This window comes from Myotis nattereri (genome assembly GCF_964212035.1).
Source record: "Myotis nattereri genome assembly, chromosome: 2".
NCBI lineage: Eukaryota > Metazoa > Chordata > Mammalia > Chiroptera > Vespertilionidae > Myotis > Myotis nattereri.
This window is the reverse complement of record NC_138076.1, coordinates 193,411,974-193,428,080: the sequence shown is the minus strand read 5'-3', so window position 1 is coordinate 193,428,080 and position 16,107 is coordinate 193,411,974. Positions and strand designations below refer to the sequence as shown.

Here is a 16,107-nt window from a genome sequence, read left to right as displayed (position 1 = left end):
TTGTCCTGGTTCTCTCTGCTGTCTTTTGCATGTTGGGAAGTTAGGCTAGGCAGCACTATTCATTAGCCCAAGTCCATTTAGTTACCTTCAGTGAAAAGAAACAGTGCAATTTACATCTATCCTGTCCAATTCTTTACTCATTTTTTTTTTCAAATAATTTTTGCTCTGTTGGTTTTCAAAACCATATTGGTCATGGAGCTAGAATTTTTAAAAAAATCATCTTTCCTTCTCCTATTACCCTTTTTTCTTTTTTTAATCAACCATACTCAAATTCCCCAAACTAACTCTTTTTTTTTTTTCTAATTCTTTACTTGAGTTTTCATCTCTCCCTCAGTGCTTTTCAGTTTGGGGTTCATCCTAACAGCTTGATACAAGATTAAAAGAGACAGTAAAGAAAAAGAAAATCTACATTGAGTGATACACTGGAATTCTTGGGCAAATCTCTAATACATTTGTTTCTATCCTTCGTGGCTGTTTCCCAGAATTTTTCTGGACAACTTAGATCAGACAATTTAGGCCAAGATAGAGGCTCTGCAATCCTGGCTTGCTTGGTAAATAAATGGTGAATGAGGAAATTGCCATAGAAATATTTGAAACATATATAGTTATATTTCTGCTCCCACCCTTATAATAAAGCTAACACTTCTTAGAATACAGAATGTGCTCGGAGCTTTTATATATTTAAACAGTTTAATACTCCTAATAACCCTCCTGGTTTTGAGTATCTTCTATTTACAGATGAGCAAGCTGAGGCACAGAGAGGTTGAGTGACTTTTCCAAATTCATAGCTAGCAAGTGGCAAAACCATGACTTGAATCTAAGCCTCACAGCACATGCTCTTAACGACTTCTTTGTCAGCAGTTTCCCCCCTACTTCTTACTATGTAAAGTTTTGTTTAGATATCGATGCCTGCTGTTTTTGCTTATGTCTACGATATCATATACAAACATTTGAAAAATAATGGTACAGATATATTTAATTTGTCACTAAGGATCTAAGAGCTCATTAACCAAGCATGCCTATAAAGATTCAACAAAAAATGATTACTAATATATGTATTCTCCAAATTCTATTTTAATCAGCAAAGTACAAATCCATTAAATGAATTTGCTTAAGTCATAGAAAAGGGTTTTTGTAAATCTCTATGCTTTTTCTCACACTTCAGATACTAACAATTCAACTACTATCTTGTGGGAGACTGAAATGTATTGAGGTTTTCAAAGGGATCCACTGACACGCTGGACAAAAAGGGTTTAGCGGAGAAAAAAAGGCTGAGCGCCTAATAGAAAAGGGCAAAGTGGGTCAGTCTCTTGGCAGTCACAGCTGGTGGAGAGTGATGTCACTTGAGAAATGGGGTGGGGGGTAGGGGCAATGAAATTTAAGGTGGGGAGGTAGAGACACGGAGGAGGAATTCCCAGAGGCAGGCAGACGTAAGCCAGCCTTCTATAGGCGGATTGCAGAAACAGCTGAAGCACCACTGTCCCCTCCCCCCTCCCTCCCAGCTTTCTCCCAGACCTCCTTCCCTCCTTCCGTACCAGCACCAGACCTCCTCTGCTGGAGACAAAGACGCCCTAGAGAGGAATGAGGAGGAAAACACGCCTGAAGAAGGATTGTTTTATCAAGGGAGAGAGTGGTGAGGAAGGAACTGAAAGAGAGTTTTAATCAAACCCCGGAAACATGATGGAGAGGAAAAAAATAACAAAGAAAGGTAGGTTTAAAAAAAAAATAGTGGAAAGAACTTGGGTTGGTGAACACACACAACAATATACAGATGACATATTATAGAATTATACACTTGAAGTCTATCTATAACTTCATTGACCAATGTTATCACAATAAATTAAAGAGAAAAAAAATAGAACGGAAGGAGGAAAAGATGGCTAAATGAAGCCGAAGATATCTATGAGTTATTATAAAAAATAATTCTAGTGATTTCGAATTACTTTTAAAAAACGAAGTGAGCAAAACGCTGAAAAAGATGTCATAACAGCTGCAATTTGAAATATTCAAAAATATGTAGTATTATGATAACACAGCAAAACAGAGGTGCTCTCGACTAAAACTTTCACCCACACCCAAGGTCAAAGTTGTGCTGCCTCTGTGTTTATCTATCTAGCTCTAGAAGTTCCCATGATTAAGTTAAATCTCAATATGTCGATTTTTTTAGCTTTAAAATTCACCCAGGGTCGGAGATTTCAGCTCCACGCGTGTCGTGCTGGGCTTACTGTAAAGACGCAGTGTCTGGTATCGTTCACAAGAGAGCTGTTGATAATATCATACTTATCATACTTCAAAGTCCAAATCCTTTCTAGTTTCAACATTTAGGCAACCAGGGTTAAGTCCCTGGCGCTAACAGTTGGTGTTAGCCCCTCTCGCACTTTCAGAATCCTTTTCAGCTTGTAGCTGGAAGGAGGCAGCAAGTTCACTTTCTCTGTAGTATTTTGCATCCTTTTGATATGTTGAGTAGTTTGTTGTTGGGAGTCTTGGTAAGGAGGCCATTTCTTCTCTGTGCTCTATCCTACTTTTTCTGAAGAATGAGGGAGGAGCTCAAAGAGGGTAAATTCAGGGACAGCTCTTCCCAGGAGGTTTGTAAAATGTGCCTCTAGCTGTACAAAGTTGGTGTAAGGCAAAGAATGGAGCCCTGCAGTCAGGAGATCAGAATTCCAGATGTAGCTCCACCTTTATTGTGGGACCTCTGTCCATCTGAGCCTCACTTTCCTCTCAGCTTAAAAATACTGCCTTGACTTATGTCCTGAGGTACCTAAAATGAGGATAAAAATGAGACTTAAATGCTTATGAAACTGAAAAGTGTGTCTATATGAACATAGCACGTGTGGATTTTCTTGTATTTAATATGAAGAGTGTTCCAAGATCTACAACAAACTGGGTTTGAACTGCCAGCAGCCTGAGGGGCTCATCCTAACAAGGACTGCAAGTATTCAAGGCAGTACTAGCTAGAGGATCACTAGAGCTGGGTGGGATGAGGTTCTACAAAGCTGTATGTCCTTCAGATGGGAAGCTTACTGGCAATAGAATTTGGAATAGAAATACTGCTCTTCTTTCTAGCATACTGCTTCTATTTTTAAAAAAAAATAATTTTTTATTTTTCAGTTACAGTTGACATACATTTTTATATTAGTGCCAGGTGTATACCACAGAGATTAGACATTATATAACTCACTAATGATCATCCCAAAAAATCTTGCACCCATCTGACATCATACATAGTTATTAGAATACTAGTGGCCCAATGCACGAATTCGTGCACATTGTAAGGAAATTAATTAGAAGAAATATTTTAATTAATATTTGCCCTTTCTCTATAATAGAAGTATCAGAGATGAATGAAAATTAGTAAAATGTACATGAAAATAATATATATAAATTGACTAATAAAAACCAATAACAACATGATATAACAACAAACATTTTCCATGAAAATTTTACTGTCAGAATTTTCATTTATCATTAATTTTTTAAAATATACTGGGTATTCTGGAAAATTTATATCATTTGGACAAACTTTGCCTTTGCTACAACAGCGAGTAAATTTTCCATCATATGGTTTTCCATCAGAGAAATTTAGGGATAGGCAAAATTGACATGTAACAGTCATTCTACCACAACTGTGTTCGATAATTGCATCTTCATTTACCTCATTTTTGCTATGAAGACAGTTCCTCCCAGTATTGGTAGTACTTGTTGATGACTGTTCTTCAGACATATTCTGTCTACCTCTTTCAGCTTCAGAGGTACGTTGTGCCAATAGTTGTTCTTCAGACATATTCTGTCGATGATGTCACTTTCTTTCAGCTTCAGAGGTACATTGTAGCAATAGTTGGTCTTCAGACATATTCTGTTGACAATTTTGGCTTCAGAATGTCAACAAAAACGTGATGTCATTACCCAGTGCCCACAGACACCATTTGCGGGCATGGCTGGGCTGTGGCCAGCATTTTGCACCATGAGGTCTTGGCAGCATTGGCTGCGATTTGGTGGGCTGTTGCTCCGGGGTGGTGGTGGGGCCTGTGTCCCACTTGGGGGAAGCCGAGTGTTACTTTGTCAGCACCAGGTCCTTGGTGATGTTTCTCTGTGTGGGTCACGGCAACTCCTGCGTTGAGTGTCTGCCCCTTGGTGGTCAGTGTGCGTCTTAGCGACCAGTTTTATTGCTGTTCGGTCAATTTGCATATTAGGCTTTTATTATATAGGAAGATTATTGACTATATTCCCAATGGTGTACTTTACACCCCATGACTATTCTATAACAACCAATCTGTACTTCTTTTTAAAAATATATATATTTTATTGATTTTTTACAGAGAGGAAGGGAGAGGTATAGAGAGTTAGAAACATTGATGGGAGAGAAACATCAATCAGCTGTCTCCTGCACACCTCCTACTGGGGATGTGCCCACAATCAAGGTACATGCCCTTGATGGGAACTGAACCTGGGACCCTTCAGTCTGCAGGCCAATGCTGTATCCACCGAGCCAAACCGGTTAGGGCTAATCTGTACTTCTTAATCTCTTCATCTTTTTTGCCCATCCCCCAACACCCCTCCCATCTGGCAACCACCAAAATGTTCTCTGTATCTATGAGTCTGCTTTTGTTCTGCTTGTTTAGTTTTTTTTTTAGATTCAATCGTTAATCAATATATAACTAACTGTCTTTCTCTTGCTGTTTTTAAGATTCTCTCTTTGTCTTTAACCTTTGGCATTTTATTTATTTATTTACTTTTTTTTTTTTTTTTTTTTTTGAGGGGAAAAATATCCAGCATGTATTTTCCAACAGTCAGCATCAGCAGGAAAAACTACAGGGCTTTACCTTTAGCATCTTAATTATGATGTGTCTTGGTGTGGGCCTCGTTGGGCTCATATTGTTCCAGACTCTGTGCTTCCTGGACTTGGATGTTTATTTCCTTCACCAAGTTAGGAAAATTTTGTCATTATGTTTTCAAATAGATTTTCAACTTCTTGCTCTTTCTCTTCTACTTCTGGCACTCCCATGATGCTAATGTTGGTATGCTTGAAGTTGTCCCAGAGGCTCTTTACACTATCTTAACTTTTTTTTTTTTTTTCTGATTTGATTCTCAGCTTCATCTACTCCACTGTTGATTTCCTGTAAATTCTTCATTTCAGTTAGTGTATCCTTCGTTTCTGACTGGTTATTTTTTATGTTTCTGAAGTTCTCACTAAGTTCATTGAGCATCCTTATAACCAGGGTTTTAAACTCTGCAGCTAGTAGATTACTTGTCTCCATTTTGTTTAGTTCTTTTTCTGGAGTTTTGTTCTATTTTTCATTTAGAACATGTTTCTTTGTCTCTTCATTTTGGCAGCTTCCTTGTGTCTTTCCTATGTATTCAGTAGAGCTGTTACGTCTCCCAGGCTTGGTGGAGTGGCCTAATATAGTAGGTGTCCTGTGCGGTCGAGTGGCACAGCCTCCCTGATCACCCCACGTGGGCACTCAAGGTGTACCCCCTACAGCCCTGTGTGAGCTGTGTACACCCTCCTCTTGTAGTTGAGCTTTGGTTGCTGTTGGCATGGCAATGGGAAGGATTTACCCCCAGGTGGATCACCTGCAAGGACTGGCTGTGACCTCTGTGGAGGATCAATTGTGCTGGGGCCCACCCTACAGAGCAAGATGGACTTCGGCAGTGCCTGTTGAGCCCGCCCTGTGAGTGTGTTGCTTGTGGATGTGGTTAGTGATGATGCTTTGACATGGTCTGAAGTTGTCCACTGGGTGTGCTGGCTCTAAGGCCTCCCGGGAGGAGCAGGCCATGGTCAGCCATTGCGTGAGTTCTGCCTGGAACCACCCATCATGAGCTACAAAGTGATCTGCAGAAGGCGGCTAATTGTGCTAAGCTTGGAGGTGCCCACGCTGTCAACCCAAGCTGGCTGTTGCTAGTACCCAGCCTGGAGCCACGTAGTGAGAGGTATGAGAGGCTTGGGGCATGTTGAGGCCAGATGCTGCTTGTTTGAGGAATTTTAGGAGAATCTGAAGCATGAGCCAAGTCAGACCATTTGTATGGAAAAGCCACTGGAAACAGTTTGGGTGAGCCCTCCAGTTGTGTGGGGGCAGGGCCTCAGGGAATCACCAGGGTGGGGCAAACAGTGTGAGCCAGGTTGATGTAATCTCAGATATGGTGCTGGCCTTGACGTTCCAGGAGACTGACTATCAGGGTGGAAGCAAATAGCAACAATTTAGTCTTGTCTACTTTCCCCACTTTCTTCTGAAGATAGTACATGGTACATTCCCCCCTCTAAGCATGTCCCTTGTGCAAATCATTAACCATCCTAGGTTACTCTCAATGGCATAACATAGCAGCAGTGAACACACAGTAGGGCTTGCTTCGTGCCAGGCAGGAAGTGTTACATACTCTAACTCCTTTACCCCTTATAACAACTCAGTGAAGCAGGTGACTATGTGCATAAAGTGTTTTTACAGTGAACTTTTGCAGTTGAGCAGGTTAAGATTCAGAGGAGTTACGTCAGAAGATCACAGATGTTAAGTGGAACTTGACATCTGATGCAGTCCAAAAGTTTCACCCGAGGTCCCTCGAGGAAAATCATCAGAAAAGGCAGACCCAAACGCCCGTGAAAGCAGCGCTGAGGACGCATTGGCTAAGATGACTGCGAAAGGGAGACGTGACCTGCAAGAAGGCAACATGGCTAGGGCGTTCTTTCTATATCTGGGATCTCTGGCGGTAATAAATGACGACGGGCTATTTGGAAACGAATCCCCCTGTGAAGCAGGGCAGCCCTCGGTTGCCTTTGATTTTATTCTGTATGACCCAGAAATGTGGGAATGTAGTTGAACATATTCATACTCTTAGCCTCCTTTTATGTTCATATAGTTTGATAACATAGTTTGACAAACATGCTCTTACATAGGTTATCTCGCTTCATTCTCGCATCTTTTCGAGGCTCAGAGGAAGTTAAGTGGCTGATTTGCCCAAGGCGTCTAAGCTGGCTGTACCACACGGCCCTGCCTGCATCTGTAAACCGTGCCTCGTGCAAGCTCCGAGAACAGACGATGATGTAGTTAAAACTTCGCCTCACCATATGCAGAGGCCTTGTCCTGACTCCGTCCAGGGCAAAGGACATTAGGGCTATTGACGATCTTTGTCCCCAAATCTTTGCCTCTGGATTCCAGGCGGAGGCCGGCGGGGAGGATGAGCGGGAGGTGGGCGGGGAGGCGGAGGCGGGGACCCTGCGTCCGAGAGGCTTGGGGTGCACAGGGCGGATGAACGCGGCCGGAGAAGGGACCGTCCAGGCGGGGAGGGTGTACAACGGAAGGGATTCATCTCGCGGTTTCCAGCCGGGAACAAACCTCGCTCCCCCACCCGTTTCCCTTCCTCCGTGAGGACCGTTTGGGGCGGGTGGGGAAAGCGCGTCCTCGAACCGCTCTCTCGCGCGCGCGCTCCCGGTTAGGGCGCGCGCCCCCTCGCCTCTCCACATCCCCCAGAGGCCGGCGATGGCGGCCCCGTGGGGACCGGGAGCCCCGAGGGCGGGTCCCGGCGCAGGTGTGAGGCCGGCGGAGGCGGGTTCGGCCGGCCGGCCTGGCCTCCTGCCCCGCGGCCGCCAGCCGCGCCGCCGCGCAGCCGCGCCAGGAGGGCGGGGCCCGGGCGCGCGCGGGGGGCTCTGCGCGGCTCCGCGGTCCGGGGCGGCGCGGGGCGGCCTCGCCGGCGTCGTGCGCGCCGAGTGAGGGGGCCGCGCGCGCGCGCGCACGCCGGGCGAGTGAGGGCGAGGGGAGCGGCTGGGTGTGAGTGCGTGTGTGTGTGTGTGTGTGAGTGTGAGTGTGTGAGTGTGAGTGAGTGGGGGCGGGCGGGTGGGAGCGCGTGGGCGTGGGAGTGGGGGTGAGGGCGAGCCGCCGCGACCTGCGAGGCTGCGAGAGGGCGGGCGAGTGCTCGAGGGCGCCCGGCCTGGCTGCGGGAGCCGCGGCGGCGGCGGCGGAGAAAAGAGGCGGCTCCCGACCCCCTCCCCCTTCCCCGCGGACCTTCATCCCGCCCGGCAGCCCGCGCTTCCCCTCAGAGGCCCAGCCCCGCTCCGCCGGTCAGGATCCAGGGAGGAGCCGCCGAGCCAGGTGAGCAGCCCCGGCGCTCCCCTCCTTTCCCCTCCCCGGGATCGGGGTCGGGGTCGGGGTCGGGGATGAGGTGGAGGCGCGTCCGCCCCGCGTCCGGTTGCCTCCGTGGGCGAGTTGGGCCGAATGGGCTCGACGACCAGCTGGGGGCGGGAGGGTCGGCCCGGGGAGGGGACTGGGCCGTGCGCGCCCGCGGGGGGCCCGGGGTGGCTGGGGGCCGGGGTGGATCCCGAGCCCGAGGCGTGGGGAGCGGGGTGGAGCCGGGGTTGGGGTGCTGGGCGGGGGTCCGTGATGCTGTGTGCGAGGCGCGACCTCGGGCGCGAAGTGTGGGTCTCCCGTGGCGAGGGGGTGTGGTAGCCCCGGGGAAGCGCCGCCGCCCGGCCCCCTGCCTCCATCGGGGACTCCTGCGCCGGGACCCGAGGAGGAGGAGGTTGGGGGGTTCCTCCTGCAGCCTCGTGTGCTTCGTGCCATGTTCTTCCTTTCGTGTGGATTTTAGGGAGTGTGACAGGCACGCACTCCTCTTTCCTTCGGGAGCCCTCGTGTAGGAATGGGGTGACAAAATAGTTGCTTGGTTGTTGGGTTGTTTTTTTTTTTTTTTTGGTGTTTTTGGGTGGTTTTTTTGTTTTTTTACTGTCATGCAATTCTTACCTCCCCCTGATCCCTTAAAAAAGCCCAAAACGGGATAATTTCAGATTCACTTCCCTGCGTCTGCTAGCAGATTTGTATTTATGAATAGAGACGGGGCGTTGATTCTCTTCTGTGCGTGGGGTTATGCTAACCGTGGTGAACGTAACTTGGGTGTAAACTCAGTGCTGTTAATTTTCCCATGAATTATGAGATTGTGCCCACATCTCTGTGGAGTTGGGTTAAAATGTAAATCTGTGCGGAAAGTATATGGGCATCTTAGTATGGAAGGCAGATCTTTTTGTGTGTGTGTGTGGGCTTGACATTCTTCTTATATCTATGGGTGTTTTTAATAACTGTAGCCATTAAGACTTAAATGCTGTTTAAATCGCATTTTAAGTCTTTTACAACATTGGGTAAATTTTCCCTGGTTTTTTTTTTTTTTTTAAACAATTCATGGTCAAAATAAAGACATGACAAGATACTCATTTGGAATAAAACACCGTCTGAAATTTCCCAGCTTTTAGCATGAAAACCTCTAATTTCCAAAATTAAAGTTATAGTGAGATTTTTTCCTCATGGTTGCTGTGATTTGGTTGGCGTGTCCAAGGGGAGGAGGTCTGTGTTGCTTTAAGGTGACCTTTTTGTGTATTGTTTTCTATGTAGGTTATGGCTATTAATTTCCTTCTTTCATGTCATAGAGTTTGTTGTGAGTTTGGCAACGTGGCTGTTGATGTTTTTATCATTTTCTGTCTCCCTTTTCCCCCCTCTGTCTTCTCTTACCTCCGCCAGGTGCTGGGGTCTGTCTGCTGGTGGTGGTGGTGGGGGGGGGGGGGGCAGTCCCATTCTGAGAGCAGCCACATGCAGTTCTCCCCTCGGTCCGGAGCCAGCCGCCGTTCCTTCCCACCTTGTCACATGCAGTTCTCCCCTCGGTCCGGAGCCGGTCCGGAGCCGTTCCTTCCCACCTTTCCCCCTGCAGCGGGCCAGGAGCTGCATATCTAACCTTCAGGCTTTGGGCTCCCAGCTAAAATTCCACTTTTCTTAGTGTCCGTGGAGATAGCTTTAACAGATTTTCTCATGTTTCCTTGGAGCCTCTGGGGTGGTAGGGGACAGTGAACTCAAGGCTATCCTTTTTTCCCCTTTTCTCTTCTCATTTGGTTCCTTTTTCCTCTCCAGAGGGAGATTACCAGCAACATCTTAGACATTCTCTACTCTTTTCAGCTGTATGGTGAAGAAACATACTAAAGTGAACACTTTTTTTTCCCCCCCTTTGGCCAGTGAATACCAATGAAGCTTCAGTCAGTTTGTTGGGGCACAGGATGAGCCAACTCATTTAAAATACCTCGTAAGCCCTCCTTGGCCCAGTTTGTATCCACTTGGGATTTGCTACTGGGGTAACACTGATTTCTCAACACTTCTGTCCATCCTGTGAGCTGAGAGGCCCAACACCAGGGGGATGGATGGGGACAGAACAGAGGGAGTTGCTCCCCACTTCGGGAAGGAGCTTTTGTCATGTTCCCTTGGGGAGCAGGCGTAGAGACCTAAACTGAGTGAAAATGGCTGGAGGAAGAACTTCTGTACCCACGAACAACATGTGAAGAGTGAGAGAAAACCAACCTAAAGTAAGGAGGGTGAGTTTTTGTTGCGTGCTGCTTGCTGTTTTGCGGGGTACTTTACTGATGTAGACTTGTAGAGAACTTATGGCAGGTTTGTTTAAAAAGAGTATTCTGTGCAGGTGGTGCTGGAAGCCGGTCCACCCTTGCTGCTTGACACAGTCGCTGCAGGGAAGAAACATCAGCACAGCTTATGTTTCAAGGGACCTGGCGTCTATGGCATACTGTTCTTAATATGTTTGCTCCCCTTCTTAGAGCGTTGTGTTTTCACCAAGGTCACCTCTCCGAGAAAGGTTGTTTCCCCAGGTAGGGATTTTCCCCTGGAGTTAGGGAGGGAATAAAACCCCTTAACTAAGTGCCAGGCGGGCAATTAATCATTTTAACTACGAACAATCACGTTTAAACTACATAATCTTTACTTAGAATAATCTCCTTCAGTTACTCCCTTGTAGTTTAATAGAACAATAGAGAGTAACCTTGGGATGGAGATAAGAAACGCCCTAACCTTTGGAATAGAATGGATAGGATTAAAATCAACTGGTATAAATTCAGATGTAACAGGACAATAAAGACAAAACCTGGCTATGATGATCAACTGAACGCTGCCTCCGTGTCATTCCTTCTTCGCTGATCTGTCCACACCTTTGGGAACCCCTGGACCTGCTGGGGTTGGACCCCAACAAGGTGGGGTTAAGTTATAAGTGTATGAGACAAGGGCCTTTAGAAACTATTAGTTACATTATTTTAAAATCTGAGTGAGTAGATTGTGATAGGAACAATGAAAAAAGTATTATTTTTAAATGCTAGCTGTCCTGGCATGTACAGTTGTTTCAAGAGAAGTTGAATAGGGGAGATTAGGTACAGATGTTGGGGCAGTTGCCTTTCATTACTTGGGAATTTTCCTGTTTGTCTTATTAAGGGTTGTTAAGAAATAATAAAGTACCTCCAAAAATATCTGTACATAACGTATTTTAGATTCATGTGCCATATGCATCTGTGAACATGTTAGGTCTGCAAAAGAGAAGTAATGACTTTCTGGCTTCATAGTAACTAATGCACTAATGCCATGGTGTTATTTTCAATGTTTTGTTTGTTTGTTTCCTTGTAAAATTGGCTTGGAGGACAAAAGCCACAGAGCTCCGCAGTTCTCCTTCCTTAGAGCCTGGGTCTGCATGGAACCCATCTGCTTATATCTTTTTTCTTACTCTTACTGAAATTGCCCCCCCCCCCCCAACTTTAATTGTTAACAGTGCTAATTATTTCAGTTGTATATTGATGATGGAAAGTAGCATTAGGCTTGCATTTCTTTGTTTTGAGAAATGCCAGTTGGCGTACATATTTGCAAGGTATTTAATATTGAAAATACCCCTGGTTTTTGAGATCCCTTCATAATTCAATTTAGCAAACAGCTTTAAAATATCTTCTAACCTCCTGGTATATGAGGTTCTGTGTTGCCCACTGGGGATAACAGCAGAGAATAAAACAGAATTCTGTATTTATGGAGATTACAGTCCAGTTTCATGATCCCTGTACTTTTCATCTGTCATTCAGTTCCCCCAGCAATGTCTGGAGGAGTCTACTACATTCTTACGTAAAATGTCTACCAATTTGTGAATTGAAGTGTAAACACTGATATGCCTGATTCATTTAGAAAGTGGCAACACATAACCAGGCAAACAAACAAACCTTCTCCTTACTTAAATGTCTTTAATCTATTCAGCCCCTTCCATATTTCATTCTCCCTCTCCCCTATCCCCTTCTGATATTTGCTCTTGGCTTCATGTTCTTAGTAATAAGATCTCCAAAATGGAATATGAATTTGCTGTATAAGATGAGACCAGTTCTCTGTTATTGACCTGCTGTTCTATGTTGGATAAGTCTTGAGAGCTACATGTTGAAACTTCATGCAGATTTGCCCAAAAAGCAATTTTGGAATTCCCTGATGCTTTGGAGTTATCAGTTATTAGCCATATCTGGAAAGCCTTCAGCTTGAGTATATTCATAGCTTTCCAACTCCTTTTTCAAAGTAATGTCCAAATGTTCAAAGAAAATTTGGCCCAACATGTAACATGTCAAATGTAATGAACTTGAAACTACACTGTGCATTGTGTCTCAGGAATGTTTTTCAAATCTTGTGCCATGTTCCAGAGATACTTTGATATAACATTCCTCTGTTAAGTGAAATCATTATAAATTTTATTTGCATTCCAGAGAAAACTACTTTTTTTTTTTTTTAAGTTTAACATATTTTATATACCACAGACTGTTTTGGGAATTTTAGTAACTAAGGTACAGGTAATTAAGTAATACTTTTCTCACCCTTTAGTTGGAAATGTGTGAAAATCTGCTTGTTAATGTGCTTATATCATTTTTATTTTATTTTCCAATTTTCCTTTTATTATGGTAAAATACACACAAGATAAAATTTAACATCTTAACAGTTTTTAAAGTTCACAGGTTAGTGGTTAAGTACATTTGTATTGTTGTGCAACCATCACCATATCCATCTCTGGAACTCTTTTCTTTGCAAAACTGAAAAAACATTAGTTCCTTATTCCCCCAAACCCCCAGCCCCTACTTTTTGTCTCTGAATTTGACTACGTTAGATACCAGATCATAATGTCCTCAGGGTTCATCATGCTGTAGCATGTATCAGAACTTAACTTCTTTTTAAGGCATAGTAAGTATATATTGCATTTTGCTTATTTATTCATCTATTGATGGACACCTGGGTTGCTTTCACCTTTTAGCTGTTGTGAATAATGCTACTATGAACATGTGTGAACAGATACCTCTTTGAGACTCTGCTTTCAGTTCTTTTGTGTATATACCTAAAAGTGGATTTGCTGGATCATATGGTAATTCTATTTTTAATTTTTTGAGACACTGCCGTACTGTTTTCTATAGCAGCTGTACCATTTTATTGCATTCCCACAGACTTTTTGCAAGGCTTCCAGTTTCTCCATATCCTTCCCAATACTTATTTTCTGTTTTGTTTTGTTTTTTGATAGTGGCCATCCTACTATTGTGAAGTAGTTTCATCATTTTGATTTGCATTTTCCTAATGTTCAGTGATGTTGAGCATTTTTTCTTTCTCATGATGTAACATCAGATAATTTTTAGCTTTGTGAGGGCTGGGTCTATTTCTGTTTTGTTTACCATGGTATTTTTAGAGACAGTGCATTGTAAGCACTGAAATGTGTTTTTTTTTTAATTTAAATTCTTTATTGTTTAAAGTATTAAATATGTATCCTTTTTCCCCCATTGACCTCTCCCTGGCCACTCCCACACCCCAGCACATGCCCACACCCCTCTACTGTCAGTGTCTATTGGTTATGCTTATATGCATGCATACAAATCCTTTGGTTGATCTCTTACCTCCCACTCTCCCCTGCCTGGGCACTCTGATATTAATTGAAGGTATTACTTAATTGAATACTTAGTTTTATATGTTTACAACTACTTTTTGACTTTGAATACTTTTTTGGTGGGGCGGGGAAGAAGTATAGAAATACTTCTAGGAATGTTGTGAAAAGGAATATAAAAGTAAAATGAGCCCATCCGGCATGACTCAGTGGTTGGACGTTGACCTATGAACCAGGAGGTCAGGTTTCGATTCCCAGTCAGAGCACATGCCGGGTTGCGGGCTCAATCCTCAGTGAAGGGCATGCAGGAAGCAGCCAATCAATGATTCTCTCTCATCATTGATGTTTCTCTCTCTCCCTCTCCCTTCCTCTCTGAAATCAATAAAAAATATATTAAAAAAATAAAATGATCAATTGTAAAATGATCTTATTAAGTGTAAAAAGCAAGTTCCACTTAGAAAAGTACCACTGCTTGCTGACATCCACAAACTTTTGATGTCAAGGTAATAATTTTCTTTAGCTTTTGAGCAAGGTATGGTAGAGTATATTTGTTAAGGTAAGGTTTAGTGGCCTATAATAAAGAATCCGCAAAGATCAATGACATAAGTAGGGATAGCAGTTTATTCCTCATGCAAAAGAGTAAGTAGTCAGTCAGTGCAAGGCCATGACATACACAGTTGTTAGGGATTCAAGCTCTTCTAACATGTTGTGCTTTTCCAAGGTTGACTCCTGGCCTCATGGTCCAGATGATTGTTAGGTTCGTAGCCATAACATCCACATTCCGGGTAGCAGGATGGAGCAAGGACCAAGGAAGAGCACTCCTTAAGTAGGCTTTCTGAAAGCTTAAGTGCAGTATTTTTCTCTTTGCTCTCCTTTTTGTTTAATCATAATCATGTATACATAGGTGAAGATGTAGCTAATCTGACCATATCTACTTTCAGGAAAGCCTGCGGAATACAGTCGTTAGTTACATGGCATTGTACGCAGCTTCATATCAGATATCTTATTACTAAGGAAAGTAGAAAATGGAAGCAAGTGGGAATCTCTGCCATAGAGTATATGAAATTTGAAGCATTCTGGGCTCTACCACTTTCTAGGTGTGTGAATTTAGGTACCTTAACTAACATCTCCGCTAGAATAGCTTCACTTGCCAAATGAAGACAATGAAGTGTCAAAGGGATGGTTGTGAGAATTAAATGAGAAGATACAAGTAAACTGCCTAATATACACAGTGTGACTGGTGAGCATGAACATATACTCACTCAAAATGTCAATTTATTTTCTTATCTAAACTCCCTGTGATATCTTTAGGTATAGTGGAAAAGAGTACAAAGAGACCAGAAAACCTGACTCTGTCCTGCCTCTACTATTATGATATCATAGACAGGCCAGTTTTGTTTTTTTTTTAAATGGGACAAGATATGTCTGTATGCCTCACAGCATTTATGTGAGATTAAATGAGAAATATATGTGGAAGGTATTTTGTGAACCATAAATGGAGACTATTCAACCTTATCTGTATGCATTGTTTTGCCTTTGTCCTGCACATATTTTTTTTTGTATGAAGAAAGGGAATTTATAGGTACATTGTTCAAAGTGTTGCCTTGTGTACCTTCAGTGCTTTTTTTGTTTCTGTGTAAACACTCAGGTTTTACGATTATTTTTCTTTAATCGTCTGATAAAGAACCATCTTGAGTTTAGTTAGGAAAATTATTATCCTCCCATTTTTTTAATTCATAATCATGTATACATGGGTGAAAGTGCTATAAGAAGGAGATAATATGAGAGAATGTGTCATATAAATTTTGGGAAATTAGATGTTTGTTCTCTTTTTGAGATAATACTCTTTTGAGTATAAGGGGGGTATCATGGGGACTGTCATATCTTTTCTGTCACTGGTAAAGTCAATTTTGATTAATATCTAGTCTCCTGTCCTACTTTCACAGCATTTCAGTCTACCTTCAAGTTAAGGTAGTAAAGAATATGACATTTTATGAACTCAGAACACATAACCAGTGATATTATTTTATAACTAGAGGCCCAGTGCATGAAATTTGTACACTGTTGAGGTGGGGTGCGGGGGGAGTTCCTCAGCCTGGCCTGCGCCTTCTCTCAGTCCAGGAGCCCTTGGGGTATGTCCGACTGGTGGCTTAGGCTGCTGTGGAGGCGTGAGAGGCTACTGCCACCGTCACTGCTCTAGCCAGCTGTGAGCCTGGCTTCTGGCTGAGTGGCACTCCCCCTGTGGGAGCACACTGACCACCAGGGGACAGCTCCTGTGTTGAGTTTCTGCCCCCTGGTGGTCAGTGCGTGTCATAGCAACTGGTCACTCCACCATTCGGTCGATTTGCATATTAGCTTTTCATTAAATAGGGTAAGTGGCATCTTAGCTAAAGAATTCTATTATATACTAGTAGGAAATACCTAGTT

The 16,107-nt window shown here is 43.6% G+C and overlaps 1 protein-coding gene across 7 annotated transcripts in view; it reads left to right on the top strand.

Moving 5' to 3' along the window:
* The first annotated feature begins 7,724 nt into the window (after nucleotides 1-7,724).
* The window catches only part of RIMKLB (ribosomal modification protein rimK like family member B), a 39,443-nt gene continuing 31,060 nt past the window's right edge, over nucleotides 7,725-16,107 (top strand). For 6 of the 7 annotated variants that reach the window (XR_013995454.1, XR_013995455.1, XR_013995456.1 and 3 more), the window contains exon 1: nucleotides 7,725-8,081. The gene's annotated coding sequence lies outside the window, so the exon portion shown is untranslated. Of the gene's footprint in view, nucleotides 8,082-9,942; nucleotides 10,334-16,107 lie in introns of those variants that run through there. The other variant, XM_081081201.1, reaches the window with a different exon arrangement.